General features: G+C 34.8%; 1 pseudogene; it reads left to right on the top strand.

Annotated features, from left to right (window-relative positions):
- Positions 1 to 23932, top strand: part of LOC100914352 — a 53907-nt pseudogene extending 29975 nt beyond the window's left edge.
- The last annotated feature ends 642 nt before the right edge of the window (positions 23933 to 24574 follow it).

Here is a 24574-nt window from a genome sequence, read left to right on the forward strand (position 1 = left end):
AAAAAATCTGCTCAGTTAATACCACACAACCTCCATGATACAGAAAATTTCCTTTACATCTGAGAATTCTCTTTATTGCTCATACACAAAGATTGGACTGAGTCCCTTCTAACCTAATGCTCTCTTCACTCAGAATAGTAGGACATTCTTCCTCTATGATGTCCTGCAATGACTCTCCAATTTTTGTACAAAGGCTATAACATGCTTATAGACTAAGATGAAGTATGCTTTCTGCCTCTTGGTAGAGTGAGACAGATATAATTTTTTGATATGACCAATGTGAGAATTTGTTTTGTTTGACTATGCATATTTATTTCAAGTACTGTGCTTTGCTTCTCCAAGTAGAAGGAAGAGTAAAAGGAGGAGATAATATTTTTTATTCATGAAAAACAAATCTTTTTTAAATGGTTGGAGATTATGAATAAACAATTTTGAGATGAAGAAATTAGAAACCATTTCTAATCATATAAAAATGTTCTAGATCACTAATGATTAGAGAACTACAAATTAAGAAAACTCTGAGGTACCACTTCACACCTCTCAGATTGGCTAAGATGACAGAAAAGATAATGATAAATATGTGGGAAAACTGGGATACTAATACATTAGTGGTGAGTTGTGTACTGATCCAATCATTCTGGAGAGCAATTTGGAACTATGCACTAAGTGCTATCAAATTGTGCATATCCTTTGATTCAGCAGTATCTCTACTAGATCCGTATACCAAAGAAGTCATAAAAAAGGGAAAAGAACCCACATGTGCAAAAAATGTTTGTAGCAGCTCTTTTTGTAGTGGCAAGAAACTTGAACTGATGCTCAGTGGCATAAGTATAATCATGGAAACATTGTACACAGTAACAAGATTATGTGATGATCAATTGTGATGGACTTGGCTCTTTTCAATAATGAGGTGAAGAATTCCAGTAAACTTGTGATGGAGAGAGCCATTTGCATCCAGAGAGGGGACTATGAGGACTGAATGTAGATCACAACTAGTATTTTCACTTTTTTCATTATTGTTTGCTTGCATTTTGTTTTCTTTCTCATTTTTTCTTTTTTGATCTGATTTTTCTTGTATAGCATGATAATTGTGGAAATATGTATAGAAGAACTGTACATGTTTAACATATTTTGGATTACTTATCATCTAGGAGAGGAGGTCAAGGAAAGGAGGGAAAAAATTTGGAATGTAAGGTTTTGCAAGGGTAAATGTTGAAAATTATCTATGTATATGTTTTGAAAATAAAAAGCTTTTATAAACAAATGACATGATTCAAGGCAATTCCAATGAACTTGTGATAAAGAGAGATATTTGCAACCAGGGAAAGGACTATGATGACTAAATATGGATCCCAATATAGTATTTTCACCTTTGTTGTTGTTTTTTTGTTTTTCTTTCTCATTTTCCCTTTTTATCTGATTTTTCTTGCACAGCATGATAAATATGGAAATATGTTTAGAAGACTTGCACATGTATGACCTATATTGGATTACTTGCTGTCTAGGGGAGGTAGGGAGGGAGGAAGAAAAATCTAGAACACAAAGTTTTACAAGTGTGGATGCTGAAAACTATCTTTGCATATATCTTGAAAAATAAAAAAAAAACTATCATTATTTAAAAAAATAAAAATCAGGGCAGAAAGAAAAAAAGAGCCAAGTAAGAGAAAAGGTAGGCATGAGCATATATTTTGAGCTGAAAGGATCATGACAGCTATCAAGTCCAGACCTCTCATTGGTGGTAACTGGAGATGAGTTAATTAAGACATAAAGAGTTTAAGTTACTTGCCCAGGTAAGTAGTACCTAACATAAGTAGTAGGTACTTGAGACCGTATATTCTATCCACTACTCTAAACTCTCACTTTAAAAAAAGAAACTGAGACTTAAGAAAGTCAAGTGATTTGCTTAGGATTGTAAACTAGTAAAGTTTAGAACTAGTTTAGAATCAGGGTTACTGATTTGAAGCCCAACACTACATTACTACAAACATCCATATTAAGAGGTCAAAGTGAGGCTTATGTAGGTTCAGTGACTTGCTCAAAGTCAGAAAAATACTGTCAAATAATGTTGTTATTCAGTTTCTCTCAGACCCCATGCATACATTAGTTTTTCTTGACAAAGACACTCAAGTAGTTTTCCATTTTCTTTTCCAGTGAATTAAGGCAAAGGTTAGGCAACTTGCTCAGAATCTCACATATGGTAAGTGTCTAAGGCCATATTTGAAGTCTTCCTGGTCTTCCTGAATTTAGCCCCAGTGCTCTCTACACTGAACCACTTAGCTGCCTCCTAATTTCAGATATCAAATTCCTCATTTTAGCATTCAATAGGTAATTCCCTCTCTTGCCTCTCCCCTAGAGAGAAATAGTGCAATCTTTGCACTTTGTAATATTAGTAATCCAGACAATTTTCATATAAACATCCATCTTATTTACTCCAAATTGAGTTCTTATCCAATTTAGTTTTTTCTTTATATGAGTGTTGTTCAAATATCATTTGATAATATATATATATATATATATATATATATGTTACCATACTCAGAAAGCCACATGTTTCATATTTCCCTCACCCAATATCTGTTCAGTAAAAAGAAATTGATTTTTAAAAATAATTTCAGTCAATTTGGGTATAAAGAACATATGAAGGAAAGTGCTATCTTCATTCAGAAATATAATTTTTAAAGAGATGTATGTATAAAAATGGCTTTATATATATTTAAATATTTGTCTAATTGTAGTGGAGGGATGGAGGAGGGAGACGGGATAAAGGAAATGGAAGAGAGAGAGAGAGAGAGAGGAGATTAAGAGGGGAGAAGAGGGAGGAGGAGAGTTACTGAGTTCAAATCTGACTTCAGACACTATGTGTGTGGCCTTGGGCAAGCCATTTAACCCTTTTTGCCTCAGTAACAGTTATAATTAAGGTAACAATTAAATTCAGGTAAGCTGAGACACAAAGTTCCAAGCACACTCAATTTATTAACAAAATACAAATTTATCAGTGAACAGTACCTTAGCTTCCTCAGCAAAGCTAAGAAGCCAAATAATAGAGACAGCTTTCTTTTTAAATTTTTGGGGAGTACAGAATAAAGAACAGGTTTTGTAGGCAAGGACCAAGATGTGATTATATTAATTATAAGATTGAATATAATATTATATATCATGAATGGTGATATCAGTATGATTGGCTACAGAGCTGAGGCATAGGGAACAATATGAATGATTGGAAATTAGGAATAAGGAACCAACAACAACCCCCTCTTTCCTTCCTGTGATTAAGAAATATTCATTGTTTTTGTCTATCTTTGATCAGAGATAGTGAACCAGACTTCGTTAATAACATGGTATATGTGTGTAAAGATATAGATCAGATTTCCCTGGTGCCCACCTGAATTCCCCAAGGATAGCAGATGTTCTTGAGGCAAGAAAAGAACAGTAGTTAGCAGAGAACTGGATTTCTAAATTTAACTCATTACAGGCCTGCTGAATTTTTAAACTTGGTTAAGAGTCAAAGATCCAAGACTTAGATAATTATAGAACAAAAGTCAAATAACTTAAAAGGATAAAATTTTAAAAAGATAGAGACTCATCTAAATAATTCACTGCCTTCGTATATTAAAGAAAAGAGGAAATAATTATAATGTGAAATTGTTGTGAAGGATTTGCTTGTAAGGTACAAGGGAAAATAATTTCTCTAGTTTTAAGAGATCTCTTCTTGAGTATAAGATTCAGGGCCACCACACATCTGCATTACGGTACAACAGAAAGCTCCAGATAAAGACATATTTTGAGCTATGAGCATCAAGTTGGAGCGTTTGGATTCAAATAGCTAGTCCCCTGGGAAATAGAGTGACCACCTTCTGTTAGGGGCTGAGAAGAACTTCAGAAAATGTGGACAATAAACAGAATAACACAGGCTAGAAGAACTCCTTGGGCAGCTAAGGAGGTAGTATAATGGATGGAGTGTGAGGCCTGAAATCAGGAAGACTAATCTTCCTGAGTCCAAATCTGGCCTCAGGCACTTAGTAGCTATGTGACCCTGGACAAATCACTTGACCCTATTTCCTCATCTGTAAAATGAGCTAGAAAAGGAAATGGCAAATCACTCTCATATCATTGCCATGAAAATCTCAAATGGTCCACAAAGATTTGGAACAATCTTTGTTGTTGTAAACAACAACAAAGAACAACCCAATGGAGAGCAACAAATGGTTCTATCTACTGGGAGCTACTACACCAATCATTTCCAAGTCTTTGGTGGTCAAATAAAAATAAATGAGTAACTGACTAAAGCTGTTTTGGAAAATTAGTTTTCAGATTATTTTAGTCCAGCTGTTGAAAACATTGCAAGAACAATGGTATCAGCATTTAAAATGGTAATGATTTTAAATAATACCCCAGGATATCCATTTGGTTCATTTTGTGAGAATGTAAGGATGGAGATTCACTGAGCTGTGGATAAAACTCTGTATTTAACAGAATGATATAAACAGATAAAACCATGCGCAATAGTTAGACAATTCAGTCTATGAGTATGCAAGTGACAAAAATGACATTTTCATCATATTGATTTAGACTCATTCAGTTATTTTTTCAATGTTTACTTTTTTTACAATGCTTTCTATGGCTTTGTAATAAATTTGGAGAACTATACTTGCCTAATCCTTGTCACTTATATCATTAATAAATAGATTTAAAATTTTAAATTTTTTCATTATCTATGTTATTAGGCTGAAATCAATTACCATGGCTTACATAAAATTATTACATCATGTAATATGAACTCCAATAATATGACCACTTAATGGACTTTATTATTCACATTAATTCTGGTCCTAGTTATAATCTGAAAGAGAAATAACAAGAAACAACAGCTGGTGACATCTGCAAGATCTGCCAGAGCATGAGCTAGGGGAGAAACAGTGGAGCCCAGACATCTGGAGAAGTCACAAAGGATATCATCAATGTGGACCAGAAGTTCCCAGTATCCCTCCTGTATCCAGACCTACTGGGGGAAAGGGAAACTGTATGTAATTGCACTGGTTTTTGTATGTCAGCCATTGCTCACTGATAGATTATTGTATTTTTCAGGTACTCTGATGTGAGTCCTTTTTTTTTAACCTCAAAATAAATTTGTTTGTTATTTGTGCTATATGCTTCTAAAGAGACTTGGTAAATATGGCACCTATGAAGAATCGTCAATTACTGAAGTTCCCAGATTATCTAGATAGGGATCAAAGAAAGGAAAAATCCCCAGATATACTTGTACTCTTCTTATTAGGATGGAGTCTCTGAATATGAGGTACACTGAGAATATCAAGATCATGTAGTAGGAATTTCCTCAGTTTACCTCTTCACTTCTCCAAATCTTCACCTACTCTCTTTTTCAGTCTCAAAAGACAGTTTTCCTCCCTGCAGAAATGAACCATTCCACCTATAACCTCACCTCTTCACATCTTCTCTACCAATTACCCATCCTCCTTCTTGCATGTTCAGTTTTTCTCTGACTCTCTTAGTGCACTTCAACACCCTTAATTAATTCAATATTAATTTAGTTAGCAAACATTCATTAAATTCCCACTGTGTAAAAAATAAAGCATCTTGTATTCATTTCAACTCCATGAAGATAGGGGCAAGCATGTTAAACTCCAGAGAAATGACATCCATGATGAACTTCTCCCTTAGAATGCTAGTCAATGTTTGACAAAATCTCAGGAGTGGAAGGTATCCCAAAATCCATCTAGTCCAACTTGCACCTATTCAAGAATCCTAAATAAAACATCACTGACAGATAATCACTGAATGCAGATTTGACCATGTGACTTATCAAAAACCTTCATTGGTTCCTTATGGTTGTCTGTGATTTGCCAGTAGAAACATTACAGTAATTGGAAAATATATTATGTTATATTATATTGTATATGCTGTTATAGTGTATCATTTTTAATTATATCACATCTTAGCATATTATTTTTGATATATATATGTAAAATTTTATCATATATTGCTATGCTATTATTTACATACATATTTTTGAAGTCAGGCCAATATTTACATTCTCCTATAGATAATATCTGGAGATAGAAAGAAAATGTCTAGAGATTTGCCAGCAATTCCTCTAATTAGTATTTAAAGTTTTTTGATGTATATATCTATCCTTATACGTGGTATATTTTAACTCAGATGGAACTGTAAAATTTGGTTCATTCACATTATGAGGGGATTGTTTAAGAAGGTTTTATCAGCAGAATAAATGTTTCTGATATCTACTACACAATTGTCTATTGGGAAATGCCATCTCATTTTTGTTACTTGCCAACTTGGACGTCATTTTATAAAAGCAGACTTTCTCTGGGAGAAAAATTCCATTCATTGTTTAGAGATATGTAAGATAAATTATAGTACAAAATAATTAATAAGACAATTTTCCCTTAAACATTTTTTCTTTTAAAATGTTGATACGTAGAAGAATCTATGTAGAAGAAGATTCTTCTACTACATCGAGATACAATTCTACTTGAAAGATATATGCTATATTTTTTAAAGCAATGATTTTTGTGTTTGCTTTTCCAGACAATCCATGTAGCAATACATATCTGAAAATTGAAGCATTGGTATGGTTATTTTATTTAAGTAAAGTTAATTGAAGATGTCCAGGAAGTCAATGAAATGTTACCTATTTATAATTTAGCAAATTTATTGTATCCATTTGTGTTTTATCATATCATTGCAATTTATGTTAAGAAACATGACACCACAAAAAGCCTAAGCATTTAAAATTTTTAACTAAAATAACAAGTTTATGTTCTAGATACTTTACTTTGAGAATGATTTAGGTGAGGAAAAAATTCACTTGTTATATAATGAACTCTCTATCCCTTTTAAGAAAGTTACTTGGAATATTATTGTGTTATAAAGAATGACAAACAGGATAATTTCATAAAAACCTGAAAAGACATACATGAACTGATACAAAGTGAAGTGATCAAAACCAGGAGATCATTGTACATAGTAACAGCAATACTATATGATGATCAACTGTGAAAGACGTAGTTATTCTCAGTCATACAATGATCCAATATGATTCAAAAGAAATCACGATGAAAAATGCTACCCACTTCCAGACAAAGAAACTGAATACAAATTGAGGCTATTTTTCACTTTTTTCACAGCATGATTAATATGGAAATAAGCTGTATATGACTGTATATATATATATATATATATATATATATATACACACACACACATATATATATATAATCTATATCAAGTTGCTTGTTGTCACAGGGAGGGGAGAGGAGAGGAAGAGAATTTAGAACTCAAAAAATTTTAAAGAATATTGAAAATTACATGTAATTGGGAAAATTAATGAAATATTATTTTTAAAAAGAAGAAAGCTTTTACTGCAAAAAGTTGGAAGTCACTTAAGTAATTTCTAAGTCTAATTGAGTTAAGTGACAAGTTGCCCAACTATCCTATCCTCCAACTTTGTGTGGTTTCCTTTAAAATTCCATGTTAGCACTCACTCATTGTTTAGCCATTAGCCCTGTAAGAGCTAGAGATTTGGAAGGTTTGTATTCCAGCTCTCTTATCAATGACCTGTGCAAATTTGAGTAAATGATTCAGTTTCCTCATAGGTCAGTTGAGGAAGTTAAACTAGATGGACTCTGGAGTCCCTTCCAGCTCCAAGATCCCAAGATTCAAGATACAAATTCCTCAATACAACATTCAAAGTCCTCTGTAATCTATTTTTCCAGAGTTCATATTGCTCCCATTCCTATTCTCTACATAATAGTCAAACTGACCTAATAGATGTTCCCCAAACTAGATAGTCCATTTCCTTTGGTACTGATGATGATCCTTCATTCTCAAAGAGGACCAAAGTGACATCACTATGTTGGAGTTAATGTGGAATGTGTCTACCTATGACTGATCAGAACAATATAAGATTTAGAGGCTCTCTTACAGGTCAAGAGCAAATAGTCCATATGAACATTTGGAATGGAAATATCTCTAAATTTGCATATCTCATAGTTCTTTTGAGCTACTATAGTTCTACTTTACTCAGAGTATAGTGTCTTCTTTGATGTGAACATGCCATACTTAGCAGACTTTTGCCAGCATCCTTCATGCCATCCCAAAGTTCTTCTGAGACTCCTTGAGAATGTCCTTATATTGCTTCTCCTGATCTCTATATAATGAGAATGCCTTATGTGCGAATCCATCTCTTATATCTTTGCACAGACTCTCTAAGCTCAATGCCTGTAAGGGCCTCCCTTCTCACCTCTGCCTCTTAGAATCCCTAATTTCCTTCGAAGCTTAACACAAGCACCACCTCCTGTAGGAAGACTTCAAGATCTTGAAAATTAGCATTCTTCCCTTCCTCAAATTATGTTGATTTTTTTCTCTTTATACTATTTAGTAATTACATTGTATATATTTGGTATAATATGTATATGGGTTACTCTCTGCCTCCAAACTCTCCTCTCAATAAAATGTAGTTTCTTTGAGGATGGGGCTTGCTTTCTCTTTTTTTGTATTCTTGGTCCTGCCCAGCACCCATCTTTGGAAGGCACATATAAAATGCTTTTTGACTTATTGACATAGTATCCTCCCTTTAGAATATAAGATCACTAAAGACAGAAACCATTTATGCTTTGTTTTTATATGTCTAGCATATAGCTCAGTGCCTCCTTACCTATGGTAGACAATAATTGTTTACTGAATTAAATTGAATTGAAAAAATCCAATAAAAGAAAAACCATTAAGACACCCAAGACAGCCCTTTTCATTTTTAAATACCAATAAGTATTAAGAAAATTTCCTTACATCAAGCCCAAATCTGTCCCTCTGCAACTTTCTGCTTTTGTCCCAATCAGGCAGAGCACACCTAATTATTTTTTCACATACTACCCTGCAGTGATCTGAAAAGCTCTCTTATGGCTTTAGTTGAGTTGGGGATTTTGGGTTTTGATTTGCTTTTTTTTTCATCTTCCTAAGAGGGAGAGAGCCAAATCTAATCAATCTGCTTTCAGTCTCACCCACCTCCAGCCTATCCTACACACACCAGAATAATTTTCCAAAATCACATTTATGATCATGTCACTTTTATAATCAAAAGCCTTAATTGGTTTCCTTTTCTCAGTTCAACTCACTTTCTGACAGCATAATATAGGATTTCCTCAATAGTTCAAATCAAATTAGAGAACAAAGAATATTGAGGATGTGTCACTGGGTATGGATATTCTCTCTGGTCCTGAGAGATGATGCAGCACCAAGTGTAGTCCTAAGCAACCAGCCCTACCCCAGAATATTTCAGGCTGGGCCTGAATGGCTCCAGAAAAGAAGATGATCTGAGTGCTTTTATATCCCAAACTAGGTAATAAAACTTTAGTGATCTTTTAATACATTCACTAGGGATAGTCCAGTTAAGCATAAAAACATGGGTTAGTAAAATTCATTTGGCATCAGAATCCGTACCTAATAGATTCATCAGTCTTTCTAGACTGTTTTACATTTTTAAATGCATTAATATTTTAAATTATTTTCAGAGTGATTACATAATTTCCACCACCTGTCTACTCTACTTTCCTGTATATGTGAGATGGGGTTCAATCTAACCAGGCTGTATTATGCTATTTTGTGCTAGGGGCTGTGTTATGCACTGGAATAACAAAGACAAAAACTGCAATATTAATATTCTCAAGGAGCTTACATTTTATTGGGTGCTGCTACATTATCTTTTTTGTTGCTGTTGCTCATTTGTTTTTCAGTCATATCTCACACTTATGATCCCATTTGGAATTTTTTGGCAAAGATATTAGGATGGTTTGCTATTTCCTTCTCCAGCTCATTTACAGATGAGGAACTGAGGCAAACAGAATTGACTTGTCCATGATCACACAACTAATGTGTTGAGTTCAGATTTGAACTTATAAAGATAAATCTTCCTGATTCTAAGCCCAGTGTTCTATCCACTAGCTTCATGTAGCTGTTCTATTATATTATTGACTTATCTCCCCTAGCTCTTCTTCATGCATCTAAAATTCTAGTCAAACTAGACTTTCTCTGATCATATCATGCATTTGTTTTTGCTTTTGATTCAGCTATCTGTCTGACCCAAGTACCCCCACGCCTCCCAATCCTATCTGTGGCTATAAAAATTCTACATATTTTTCAAGGCCCAACTCAAACTCTAGTGGATACATGACAGTTTTCTCATTCTAGTGGTAAATGAAAACTTCCTGGAACCCAGAGGTACCAAGAATTACAGAGCCATCCATGGCTTTAATGCTAAATGAAAAAGTCGAGAAGACTAGGGAATCTCACTGAAAGCCTTATTGTATCACAATATTTAGAGATGGGGGGAAACTAAGTTTTTATTATTCACAAGTTATTTTTATTGTTTTTATTTTATTTTAAATTATATTTATGTAATATAAAATATATTAATAATATATAAATATAATAATGTTATTTTCAAAATAAGTCATTAATGTTGATTTTTTATTTTATGTAACAAGCATTTTAAATTTATAAAAGAAAAACAAGATTCAGAAAATGCAAAAATTCTGTTATCTGCACATCTAATAAAAATATAACAAATGCAAACTCAAAGAAAGTATTTGAAAGAAGCTGACATTCAATGAAATTTTTTTATTAAAGCTTTTTATTTAAAAAAAACATGCATGGGTAATTTTTCAACATTGACCCTTACAAAACCTTCTGTTAAAAATTTTCCCTTTCTTCCCCCCACCCCATCACCTAGATGGCAGGGAGTTCAATACATTAACATGTAATCCATAAAAAATATATGTTAAATCCAATATATGTATAGATACATATATATATATATACAATTATCTTGCTGCACAAGAAAAATATGAAGAAAAAAATCTGAGAAAGAAAATAAAGTGCAAGCAAACAACAAAAAGAGTGAAAATGCTGTTTTGTGGTCCACACTCAATTCCCACAGTCCTCTCTCTGTGTGTAGATGGCTCTCTTCATTATTGAACAACTGGAACTAGTTTGAATCATCTCATTGTTGAAGAAAGCCACGTCCATCAGAATTGATGGAGGTATAAGTCCAGTGACAATATAGTCTTGTTGTTGCCATGTATAATGATTTCCTAGTTCTGCTCATTTCACTTAGCATCAGTTCATGTAAGTCTCTCCAGGCCTCTCTGAAATCATCCTGCTGGTCGTTTCTTACAGAACAATAATATTCCATAACATTCATATACCATAACTTATAGTCATTCTCCAATTGATGGGCATCCACTCAGTTTCCAGTTTCTTGCCACTACAAAAAGGGCTGCCACAAACATTTTTGCACATGTGGGTCTCTTTCTCTTCTTTAAGATCTCTTTGGCATATAAGCCCAAGAGAAACACTGCTGGGATAGCAGATTGGAGAGTGGACAAACACAGTTTGATACTTTTTGAGCATAGTTCCAAATTGCTCTCCAGAATGGTTGGATCTGTTCACAGTTCCACCAGCAATGTATCAGTGTCCCAGTTTTCCCACATCCCCTCCAATATTTGTCATTATCTTTTCCTGTCATCCTAGCCAATCTGACCAGTGTGTAGTGACATCTCAGGGTTGCCTTAATTTGTATTTTTCTGATCAATAGTGATTTGCAGTAACTTTTCATATGACTAGAAATAGTTTTAAATTTCTTCATCTGAAAATTGTCTGTTCACATCCTTTGACCATTTATCAATTGAAGAATGGCTTGATTTCTTATAAATTTGAGTCAATTCTCTGTATGTTTTAGAAATGAGGCCTTTATTAGAACCTTTGAATGTAAAAATGTTTTCCCAGTTTTCAATAAAATTTTTTTAAAGAATCTGGAAAACTTTTAACCAAATTACACAAGAATATAAAAGCAGCTTGTTTGCAGTCAAGAAGATCAGATTCAATTACCACTTGTGTTAGTAGGTGGGTAAATCCACTAGGTGGATAGAGCAGCCCTGAAGTCACCTGACTTCAAATCTGGCCTCAGACACTACTTCCTAGCTGTGGGATCTGGGCACTTAACCCCAACTCTCACACACACACAAACACACACACACATACACACACACACACACACACACACACACACACACACACAGTAGCTAATGCTGAGCAACTTGTTTAACTTCTATATGCCTTAAGTATTTCCATAAGACTTTATCTGTTCTATGAGTAGAGAAAATTTCCCAAACAAGTTCCCTCCATTGAAAAAATAAAGATTCTAACATATTTAGCAACCCAAGAATAATGGTTTCACATATTAAACCATAACCTAGTTTTCATCCTCATTGTAATCTCCATAGCTTCCAACATCAGTGCTCTCCAAGCCATTGTTCCTGCACGGAAAGATCAAGTTTTGTGTTTGAGGAAGAGGAAGGAGCCCAGAGTCACTGGATAAATAAGAACATGAAGGGGAAGAAGTTACAAGAAAAATGCAAAGGTAGGAAGAATTAGGTTATGAAAGGTTTTAAAGACCATACAGAAGGTTTTATATTTGATCTTGGAGTCAAGGGAGACACTGAATCTTATCAAATTTGGGAGTGACATGGTCAGCTCTGAACTTTAGGAAGATCAATTTGATAGTGGATTGGAGAGTGGACTAGAGTGGGAAGAAATGACATAGAGACAACAAACAGAAGGCTATTGCAATAGTTCAGGAGCAAAGTGATGAGGGCCTATGCTAGGGTGGTGATGGCGGTGATAGAATCAGCATAGAGAAGAGAGCATTTGCAAGAAATATTTTAAAAGTAGAATCAATAGGATTTAACATTTTAGACATTGGGGAAAATAGAGAAAAGAAGAATTTTGAGAAAACCTTCCTAATGGAACTGGCTAAAACTAGATTGGACAGAGAATTAGTTTCCTATTGTTTCATGTCTTCAAGCCAAGGTGAGGTAACCTGGTGAAGTTGTAGAAGTTCCTGTTTAGGTCCTAACTGAACTCTGACAATCCTACCAATTCAGAGATTCTGTGTTTCTCTGAGTTGGTTGTACCCCAAGGATACACTTCTAATGTAATCAATTCTCCTGCTTCCTAATTGATGATTCAGCTCCATTTTATAAAGAAACTGGCTAAGACAAACTGCTTCTTTCTTAAAGGGAGCAGATTTTTTCTCTCTCAATCTCTCTGAATCATACAAGTGAACAAAATAAATGAGACTTTTGATAAAACTTTGCAGTGATTTCCTTGTAGTAGACAAACATCATTTTTTTTCCTTGATCATATGCAATTTATCACATTGGAAATTCTATTAAGAGTGATGCTCTGATCATGGGAAGTGAGATTGATTATCTTGATTACATTAAATTTTAAAAGTTTTGTACAAAACTAATGCAGTCAAGATTAGAGGAAAAGCAGAAAACTGAGGGGAACGTTTTTACAGCATGTTTCTCTGATAAAGTTTCTCATTTTTTCAAGGATATAGGGAACTGAGTCAAATTCATAAAATTATGATGATAAAATTGATAAACAGTCAAAGGAAGAAGAAAAATGGTCAAAGATAAAAGAATAAATCAGAGCTATTTATCATCATATAAAAATGTTCTAAATCACTATTATTAGAGAAATGTAAATTAAAACAATTCTAAGATACTACCTCACACATATCACCTTGGCCAACAATAAGAGAAAAAAATAACAAAATTGGAGTGAATGTAGAAAAATTTGGACACTAATGAATTATTGGTAAAATTGTGAAGTGTCCAACTCTTCTGAAGAGTAATTTGGAACTATGTCCAAAGGGTTATAAAACTGTAATTGATTCAGAAATACCACTGAGTCGGTATTCCAAAGAGATAAAGGAAAAAAGGGAAATGACCTATGTGTACAAAAATATAGTAGCTCTTCTTTGGTAGAATTGGAAATTGAGATGCTCATCAATTATGGAGTGGTTGAACAAGTTGTATTATATGATTATGATGGAATACTATTGTGCTAAATGATGAGCTGGATGGGACCTAGTAGCTAAGTTCTGGAAACCCTACTCTTCAAGAAGAATGGGTATTGGGATAAGCTCCTCAGTTCAGATTTGCCTCATTCCATGGTCAAGTTGACTTTTGCTAGTCAATCATTTTTTAGTTTTGTTGTTATTGTTGTCGTTGTTTGTTTTTTTGCTGAGGGAGTTGGGGTTAAGTGACTTGCCCAGAGTCACACAGCTAGGAAGTATTAAGTGTATCAGGCTGGATTTGAACTCAAGTCCTCCTGACTTCAGAGTCGGTGCTCTATCCACTGTGCCATCTAACTGCCCCTTTTCTTTAGTTTTGAACAAGATGCAAAGACTTTCCCACCAAGTAAAGCAAACAGGCCATGCCTACAAAAGGCTTTTATAAAAGCCTGTTCCTGTTTTGTTTCTCAAAATTAAGCTCATTTTTAAGGCACAAAGCCATTATTCCCTGTCTTTCAATCCATTCTCCTCACACACTTCCAAATAGGCCCCAAAGATAATTCTCAAAGAGGAGCTCCAAAAATATGTGGAGTAATGCTAATAGCACATTGATACTTGAGGTATCAGGGCTTGATGTTAAGAAGAACTTCATAAACAAGCAGGGCCAGGAGATCATTATATACTTCAACAACAATACTATATGATGATCAATTCTGATGGACCTGGCCATCCTCAGCAATGAGATCAATCAAATCATTTCCAATGGAGCAGTAATGAACTGAACCAGCTACGCCCAGAGAAAGAACTCTGGGAGATGACTAAAAACCACTACATTGAATTCCCAATCCCTATATTTTTGCCCACCTACATTTTTGATTTCCTTCACAAGCTAATTGTACAATATTTCAGAGTCTGATTCTTTTTGTACAGTAAAATAACAGTTTGGTCATGTATACTTATTGTGTATCTAATTTATATTTTAATATATTTAACATCTACTGGTCATCCTGCCATCTGGGGGAGGGGGTGGGGGGAGAGAGGGGAAAAATTGGAACAAGAGGTTTGGCAATTGTCAATGCTGTAAAGTTACCCATACATATAACCTGTAAATAAAAGGCTATTAAATAAATATATATGTATATATATATATATATATATATTTAAAAAAAGAAGAAGAACTTCATAACAAATAAAACTATCTGAAAATAGAATGAACTGACTGAGGGGGCAAGCTGGTTAGTGGAGTCTCCTCTCCAGAAAATTTCAAACAGAGGCTAGCTGACCATTTACTGAGGATGTCTGAGAGAAGATTCCTTCATAGCACTGAACTCTTCAATATTTCCCTCTTCTACCTTGGAGGGTAGAGAATGTGGCTAGGCAGAGTAGTATATCTATCTCAGTCATAAAGCAATAGAAAAATCAAATACTAATTCAGGAAATATGAGAATTATCTCTGTATTTTATACAATAATAATATTTTACAAGACTGTAGCAAAATAAATTTGCTTCTGCTCTCCCTCCCACATAGCCTGTCACCTTTCAGGTTTCTCTCCACCACAGTGATCCCATCAGTGAATAAACAAAGATTATTAGGGAGTTTCATATGCTAAGAAAAGCCAACTCTGCCTCCAACCTAACGAATGATGGATGAACAAGGAACTGGGAGACCAGAGAGTTCTTACGTCTCCTATTTAGCAATAATTTGGTGAACTGCTTTTTTTATTAATGAAAAATATTCCAATGGAAAAAAACATAAGACTTCACAAGTCTCTCAGTAATTGTAGAATTCTTTTGATCTTCAGAGATGAAAGGAACATAGGGCTGAAATTAATCCAGCCCCATGGGGATTTGTTTCCCTATCATCTAACAAGGTAATACTTGTGGCCTAGAGAAGCAGAGCAAGGCATCCCCTACTTTTCAGAAAACAGTCTTCAATCATTTGCTGGGAAGGTTAGCTACTCAACTGACATTAAATATTTTAGATAGCAGAATTAATAAACCCCTATCTCTGACCTGTTTAACATTTCTCACACATTGTCTCCCCACATTCCACAGCAAAATAAAAATAAATCAGATATTTTTGCCTTCTCCCAGAAGGACAATGTCCAGGTCATCATGAATCAATCAACCTTCAAAAGTTATGATATGCTGATTACTTTATAGGAATGATTAGGGCAATGATTCATTAGAGCAACAGTTTTCAAATTGTAGTCTGCCAATTTCCAGGGATTCCAAATATTTGCATAATAATACCTATTAAAATATTCTTCCCTTCTTCCAACATATATCATGTAAGGTCAAATTTTCTTCCCATATTAAAATAAAAACAATATATCACAACAGATTGCATGGGGAAGCACAGATTGCCATTTTTATCTTGCTATTATCCACAAATATTCTATGAACTTGAATTTTATCCAATTATCTTCTATCACCTCATCTTTCCCTCTCTTTTAAAGACTCCTAACTTTAAAGACTTCACCATGACTTTCATTACCTCTACTGTTCAATTCTTTCCCAGACCATCACTACTGCATCACCCACAGTTTCTCTAGCTGTTGACCCCTTTCTGAATCAATTTAAATCTACACTCCTCTCTACTAAAGAATCTCTTGACACCTTGCTCTATTACTAAAACCCCAACTTTAGATAACTCTCCCCACCTTCCTCTCTTTATTTTATTCACGTGTTGCTGAATGCTAAAGGAAATCACCAAACCATACTGACTGTCCAAAACAAATTTATGTTATATAATCTTAATTTAAGCCTTCACTAAATCCTCCCTAATTTATTGATTATTTCATTTTCTACAATAGCTGTTCCAAACTTCCTCATCTCTCCTCAAACCTCCGATGGTGGCAGCTCCCTCAACTCTTTCAGCCTAAGGATCTCACTTCAGGCTTTGTTGAAAAAATTGAAGCTGAGAAGGTCTTTTTTCCCCTTCTTTGACATTATTCAAATACTATCTTCTTCCTTCTCCTCATTAACTCCAATCTTGGTTGAAAAGGAAATTCTTTTCTTCATCAAGACCAATTCCTCTACAAGTGCTCTTGATGCCATCTCCTCCCATATAATCCAGAAGGTTTTCTCTTCCCTTCCCTTCCTCTTTTCTTCCTTTCTTCTCTCCATCCTTTCCTCTCACCTCTCTTTCTTCCCCTTCTCCCCCCTCTCTTTATCCCTCTCCTTCTTTCTCTCTTTTCCCTTTCTTCTCTCTCTCCCCCATTCCTTATCCTTTCTCCCTGTTTCTCACCCTCTCTCTCTTCCTATCCCTTTCCCTTACCCCCCCATCAATTTTAATTTCTTGACTCCTCTCCTTCTTTCAAATATGTCCCCCATCTTTAAAAACATTTACTTGATTTTATCATCTCCACTCCCTATCATTATATCTTCTTCTTGAGGAGCTCTTTGAGAAATCTGTCTATCCATTTACTGCCTCCATTTCTTTACTTTCATTCTCTTATAAACCTGCCATATGTCTTATTTTATCATCCTTTAATTGAAACTGTTCTCTTCAAAGTTACAAATAACCCAACTGCCAAATCTGATGGCCATTTCTCAAACCTCCTTCTTTTGGACCTTGCTGAAGCATTTGACACTATTGACCTGACTCTCTGGATTTTCTCATCATCAATTTCTTCTGGTTCTTTTCCCACCTGTCTGATCATTACTTCTCAGTTTTCTTTGCTAATTCTTCACCCTTATCATGCTCAGTATCAGTCCCCTAAGACTCTTTCTGTTCAATTATCATCTCCATGCAGATGATTCCCTGACCAATATATTTATCCCTTAAGTCTGACTTCACTAACTCTCTTTTGTTCATGTCAAAAAGGACATCCCATAAACATCCCAAACTGAATGTGTCCAAAAGAGATTCATTTTTTTTCCTCAAAAATCCTCCATTCTTCTAAACTTTACCATTATTTTAAAGGGTAACATTATCCTCCCAACCCAAGTTCACAATCTTAGTACCATTCTTAAATCCTCACTTGCATTTATCCCACATATCCAATCTGTTGTAGTCTTATAGTTTCTGTCTTCACAACATTTCTCAAGTAGAATCAGTTTCTCTCATTCACACAGCCACCATAATATAATCTAAATTATGTTATACAATATTATGTTATTTTAGTTGTATTATTTTGAATTGTAATTTCTCATCATTTCTTTTCCAGACTGTTACAATAACTTTCCAATTAGTGTCTCTGCCTCATCTCGCCTTCTTCCAGTCTTCCTCAACCTAGCTGCCAAATGTTTTTCCTAAAACACATATCTACCATGTCACTCCTCACCTCAATAAGTTCCTTTGGCTCCCTATTACCTCAAGGACAAACTATAATGTCCGCTTTGGCATTTGAAGCTTTTGCAGTCTTTTCATATTTCATTCTCTTTCATGAACTCTGCACTAGAAGTTGTACCGTCCTACTGGCATTTCCTTATATCTAACACTCCATCTCTGGGCTCCATACTTTTGTACCGACTGTCCTCCATTCCTGCAATCCTCTCCCTCTTCACCCCCACCTCTTAAATTCCCTATCTTCCCTCAGTATTATGTTCCAATTTCATGTACTCCAGGAGATATTTCTCAATTTGCCCAGTTACTTGTCTCAGCCATTCTGTGAATACCCTCTTACTAGACTATAATAACCATGTATATGTATTTACTTCTTATAACCTTGGACAAAACCATGTTTCTGTTTTGGCCCTCATCTATAAAATAAGGGAATTGGACCAATTGACTAGCTGATGTCAAGGGTCCATTTCAGTTCTAAATCAATAACCCTTGATTCTTTCTACTATACATACTTCAAGAGGTACTATATATAGCACCTCATCTCAAAGTAGGTGGAATAGGAACCCCAATGAGATATTGTTACACAGTGCCATATATTCTAAGGAAAACTGTGGGAATACCTCTCTCAATCAATAATCTACTGCCCCTGCCAGCAGCACATAGTGCCCTGCTTTACCCCCTCTGTCTTCACTTTACTCTATAATATTCTTCTTATTTTGCCTTTTTATAGATTCCAGCCACATAATCCATCAACATGATGCTTGGTTTGTCACCCAGGCCACAGTATATTTCCACCTGGGCTTTTTTAGCATGCTTTGGAGAGCTTGTCCCAGATGAGTGATGATAGTTTAAAAAAAAAAAAAAAAAGAGAAGAAAGAAGCTTTTTTCATAAGCTTTAGGGTGTCATTTTCCATTCAGTGTTTAAATCTTGCTTCTAGGGTTTATTTTTCAAAGAGCTCTTTAGTGATCTGTTCAATCTCTCCGTTGGAAAGGTAGGATTTGTAGAGTGGAGCTATCCATAGAGAATTTTGTGGCATTATTCTGTAGAGAATGTCATCATGCTGCTTGATTTAATAACTAAGCAAAGCCATAGCAACTGCTACAGATAGCAGAATTTCCAGGCTAAAATCAATATTGATCCCAACAGGCCAATTTGGTTATTCTCATCATGATCAAAATGGTAGAAAACTTGTATAACATCAACAATGGCCAGACCCAAAGGATACCATGGACATATCAGTATCTGAGTGTCATTGATATGGTCATGCTTTCTTTTTATTCTCTGCTAAAACAAAGATCCTGAACTTCACTGGCTGGGTTATTAGCTTTTAGAGAAAATTATTAACTATTTTGTGTGTGCATGCATATATATTTCAAGTTTATTACCTGGGTAGTTATTTTTCTAATTTTCAAATTATATTAGAAAGTAAATGCTATTGATTTCAGGCAACACACGTTGATCATATCTATGTAAAAAGACATAGTTTTCTGCCTCTCCCACTAATAGCTACCATTTATAGAATGCTTTATGATTTAAAAGCACTTTTCTTACAATCCTATGAGATAGTTGTTGGAACTATCTTCATCTTTCAGATGAAAAAACGGAGACTTTGAGAATCTGCCCAATGTGACAATGCTAGTATTTTTCACAGCTGGTATTTAAACACAGATTGCTACTGATTTCAAGTCTAGGAATCTTTTCACAATAGCAGCCTCCTACATTGTGCCCACCAGAATTAGCCCAAATATTTTTGCTTGCTTCCAAGGGAAATCCTCAAACCCATCTTTTTTCTCTAGGGTCAGACTCTTTGGAAGGTTCCTTGTTTGTTTTCTCTTCTCTTGTTTTCTATAAACACACACACACACACACACACACACACACACACTCCTAGATGCCCTTTTTGTCCACTTGTAGATACCAGATCCTTTCTTAGAACCTGGCAAAAAAAGAAAATGGAAGTGTTTCATTTCACAGTATCATTCTAAAAAAGTAAACATGTCAATGGAATAATCAAACCAGGATGAAACTGAAGAACCACTCATATGAGACCAGACTTTAGAAATAACTCTGCATGAAGTCCAACTCTCACCTCAGCCAAGGTTTAATTTGGTAGCTATGCATAGGGAGAATAAGAGAGAAGAGAAACAGGAGGTATGGAGACAAGTAAGAAATCTATTTTAAAAGTCCCAATGAACATTGAGAATAATATAAACTAAAAATGGTAGCTGCGTGTGTGGGAAGAAGAAATAAAAAATTCCGTCACCTCCACATAGAAAACTGATTGACCTATAGAGAAGATTGAAGCATAGTTTTTCTTGCTTTTTTTTTCTTTTCTTTTGCTGAGGCAATTGGGGTTAAGTGACTTGCCCAGGGTCACACAGCTAGGAAGTTTTCTTGATTTTTTCTAAAAAATATGGCTAAAATGGAAATTTGTCTTGCATGACTTCATATTTATATGGGGTTTTATATTTCTTGCTTTCTCAGTGGATGGGGAAGTATCTGGAAAGAAGAAGAGAATTTAGAAAAGAAATCAAATCAAATTTTTAAAAATTATGAGGAATATTCCAGAGATATGAAGTTCATCAATGTCTTTCCTAAAATATGGTGCCCATATCTAGTAGAGAGGGAAGGGGAAAAGGGGGAGGATTTGAAACACAAGGTTTTGCAAGGGCCAATGGTGTAAAATTATCCTTGCATATGTTTTGAAAATAAAAATCTTCAATAAAATAAAATATGGTGCCCAGAAATAGACATAATATCCTATTATCCGAAAAAATGGAACTCTCTCTTATTATGGATACTGTGACATTGTGCTTCTCTTAGTGCCACCTAAGATCTCCTTAGTTTTTTTTGGTCCCCATGTCGCACTGTTGTTTCAACATAGAACTTGTAATTTAGTAAAGCCCTTAGGTCTTTTTCACATGAACTATTTATTGTTTGACAATGTCTCACCATGTTGTTATTCTTCAACTAAAACTTTTAACCTTTGCTATTTCCTCTCCAGTCAATTTTATTTGATTATATTTGCCCCATTGTTCCAGTCAGTCAAGATATATTTGGATCCAATCTCTATCACCCATTTTTTGTGATTCATCTTTTGTTTTTGAAGAAGACCAATGACATCATGAGGGTAATTTCTTGATTTGAGAAAGAATTGAATTTAAGGGAGGCAGAGCTTCACAAATTCCCTCTCTCCTCCAGGCATCATAGTGCAATGGGAAAAGATAAATTAAGATGGCTACCGAAGGCCCAGGATGCAGTGGGAGACCTTGACTTTTTTAAGCTAAGGTCTTTCCCAAGTCTCAGTTTATCTGAGGCAACACCTATTCAGTAGTTCCAGGCTAGGTAAGAATTGTGGTAAAAGATGGTCCTCTTTGCCTTCACGTAAGAATCAATCTATGAAGGGAATACCCTCAAAGTTTCTGACCAGAACAGAAACAATTGCTTTTTAGGCTCACTGTGAGTCATCAAAACCCAAACAATGGGCAGGTGAGATTTGTACTGAGACCTATTATTAGCCAACTAATGAAAATCAGAATATCCTCCTTCATTTTAATTATTGCTCCCAACTTCATACAGTCAATTTCTGAGACCTCTTGCTTTTGAGGCTGGGGGAAAAAGAAATCCATTCAAACAAAACACTTGCTTCAAGTTCATCTCTCAAGATGCAGAGTTCCAAATCCCACCAAACTAGTTGCATGCTCTTGGTCTGATTGAGTCATGATCCAAAGGATTCTTTCCCTAAATAAAGCAAAAGAATGACACAGGGGAACATACTTGTAGCTGCAAATGTTTGTGTACTGATGTACAAAATACAAGCAATGAGCCAAATGAATTTGAAATTTTAATACTCTAAAGTAAATACAACTTTTCATTTTCCCCAAGACTTGGTGGCACAAGGCTCAAAATTGGAATTCAGCAATGCCTTATCTAAAAGAAATAGACTTAAAATAAGAAGCATGTGTTTAATATTCCATATCTAAACAACATGGAAATTCATAAACTGAAGAGTGAAACAATTGAGAGTATTTGGAGGAGGAAAAAATACATATAAGATTTGATTAGCAAAAAGAATACTATGTAATATTCATGTTATTTTAATTCACATAGCACAGTTCCATTGGGAGGGAATCAATTTTGCTTTTTACATAATTAAAATTTCAAATATAGTGAATTCAAATACATATAACCATTTTGTAGGATTTATTATTCATTAATTGAGACCTAGCTATAGAAAGGATTTATTTCTAGTATTATACCATAATACAAACATTTAAAAGATACTTTATTTCCCAACATATATCACTGAACTTGTGCAGGGGAAAGTAGCGTTATGATGAGTGGGCTTGGCTATCCAGACATCTGTACAAGTCTCATTTTGATAAAAGTAGAGCAATTGATCAAAGGTCATCTCCTGACAATTTCATCTCAAAAGCAAAATTCAGACAATACAATCATAAATTCTAATCAGCAGAAAAAGGAAGGAGAGGGGGGGTCACTAAAGAAGCCACAGGAATATACAGGAAGTGGTCTGATAATTCAGATTTTTAAACTGCATATATGTGACAGAAAATTGTTAATATAATGACAGAAATTGTTTGTACCAAATGTAAAATGACCACCACTCCCCTAAATGATCCTTGTAATATTGGAATTTCAATAATGCCCTTACTTTCCTACTCTTAAGATATTTACTCTTGATAAGGTTGAGCTGAACCACACCCTAGGTCCTCCCCACTCCCAGAAACATTGTCTTATGAGGAGCCTACCTCAAACTGCATCTCAGTTTCTAGTGTCCTTATCATTTCCATTGGAATCCATGGCATAAAAGGCAAAACTGCCAGAATGAAGTAGTTTTCCTTGCCCAGGTTACCAAGAACCACTGGGGTTTCATGATAATGCCTTGCTACATCTTACTGTCTCCTCCCCTTTCTCTCCTAAAGATACGAAGCTTTTGCATAGGTCTCGGAGTTGAGAAATCCACTGGACATCCTCCAGGATAGAGTTTGTTCTTCTGTTATCTCAGTTAAAGATCTTTTATTCCTCAATTCATGGATTTGATTTATTTCAAGGTTTAACATATGAAAGATGGAAGTACATCTGGCTCCAGTAAAAATTAGAAAAAAATGGCATGGATAACACTGTTAAGAGAAGCCTAAAACCCAGATAAGTTGTGACTTGTGAGGAGGGAAAAAACCCAATAATAAGAAATGGGGCTTTAAAAAGCTATAATGAGAAGAAGAAGAGCTGAGTAGAAATAGATCTATCAGCTGATATAATACAAATGAATGATGGCAAGGAAAAAAAAAAAACAAAATTGTGTAACTTATTATTTTTACATTTTCTCTTATCACAGGAAAATGACTTTAAAAGGGAAAGAACAGAACAAGAATTGCTAAGAGAATTGAGACCAAGTTCAGCAAGGAGATGGTAAGAAATCATTTAGAAGAGTTCAAGTTTCCTGGCCCAGAGAAAGTACATACCAGGATACTGAACAGCTTGGCTATAAAACACAGCACAATTGTCAGTAACCTCTGGTGATTTATGAAGAATCATAACAGCACCAGAAATCAAAAGAGAGACAAACATCCCATTTTTGAAAAGAAGGAAAACTACCTGAATTCAATCCCTAACAAAATAATAGAGTGGGATATTAAACAAATGGATTGTGAAGCACTTTAGAAACAGAAGCATCGATGGTTAAGAAGGAGCTAACTTGGATTCAGTAAAAATAAGTCATATGCCTGATTGACCTCATTTTTTTTTAATAGGGTAACTGGGCTGAAGCTTTAAATAATTTCATAGACATTTGCTATTCAGTCAATTCAGTTCATGTCTAATTCTACATGACCCGATAGACTTTCTCCTTAGAGTTTTCTTGGTAGAGGTACTTTTTCTTTCTCAAGTATGTACCTATTTTACAGAAGAAACTGAGGCAAATAGAAGTTAAGGGACTTGTTCAGGGTCACACAATTAAAAAGTATTAGAGGCCAGATTTTAATTCAGGTCATTAATTTCAGTAACACAGTAAAAAGTTACTGTAGCCATAGTTACACACAAGATGTAAATATAGTTATGATAATGCAGTATATACTTGATTTGTAATCACAATCAATCAAGGAACATTTATTAATCATTTACTGTGTTCCCAGCATGTTCAGGATGCTTGGATATGTAAGGAAGAATGTCTCACACAAAGCAGTCCTCACCCTCAAGGAGTTTACATTCTATCAGTAGACACATACACACTTCTAAGTAAATAGACATAAAATTTATACATAAAGTGAATACAGTTAATTTCCAGGGAAAGAGAAAGGGCACATGGCTCTGGAAATCCAAAATGATCAACCTGATCAAATCAAAAGGAAATTAAATGAGGACAAGG

Source organism: Sarcophilus harrisii, chromosome 1, assembly GCF_902635505.1.
Source record: "Sarcophilus harrisii chromosome 1, mSarHar1.11, whole genome shotgun sequence".
NCBI classification, from domain to species: Eukaryota; Metazoa; Chordata; class Mammalia; order Dasyuromorphia; family Dasyuridae; genus Sarcophilus; species Sarcophilus harrisii.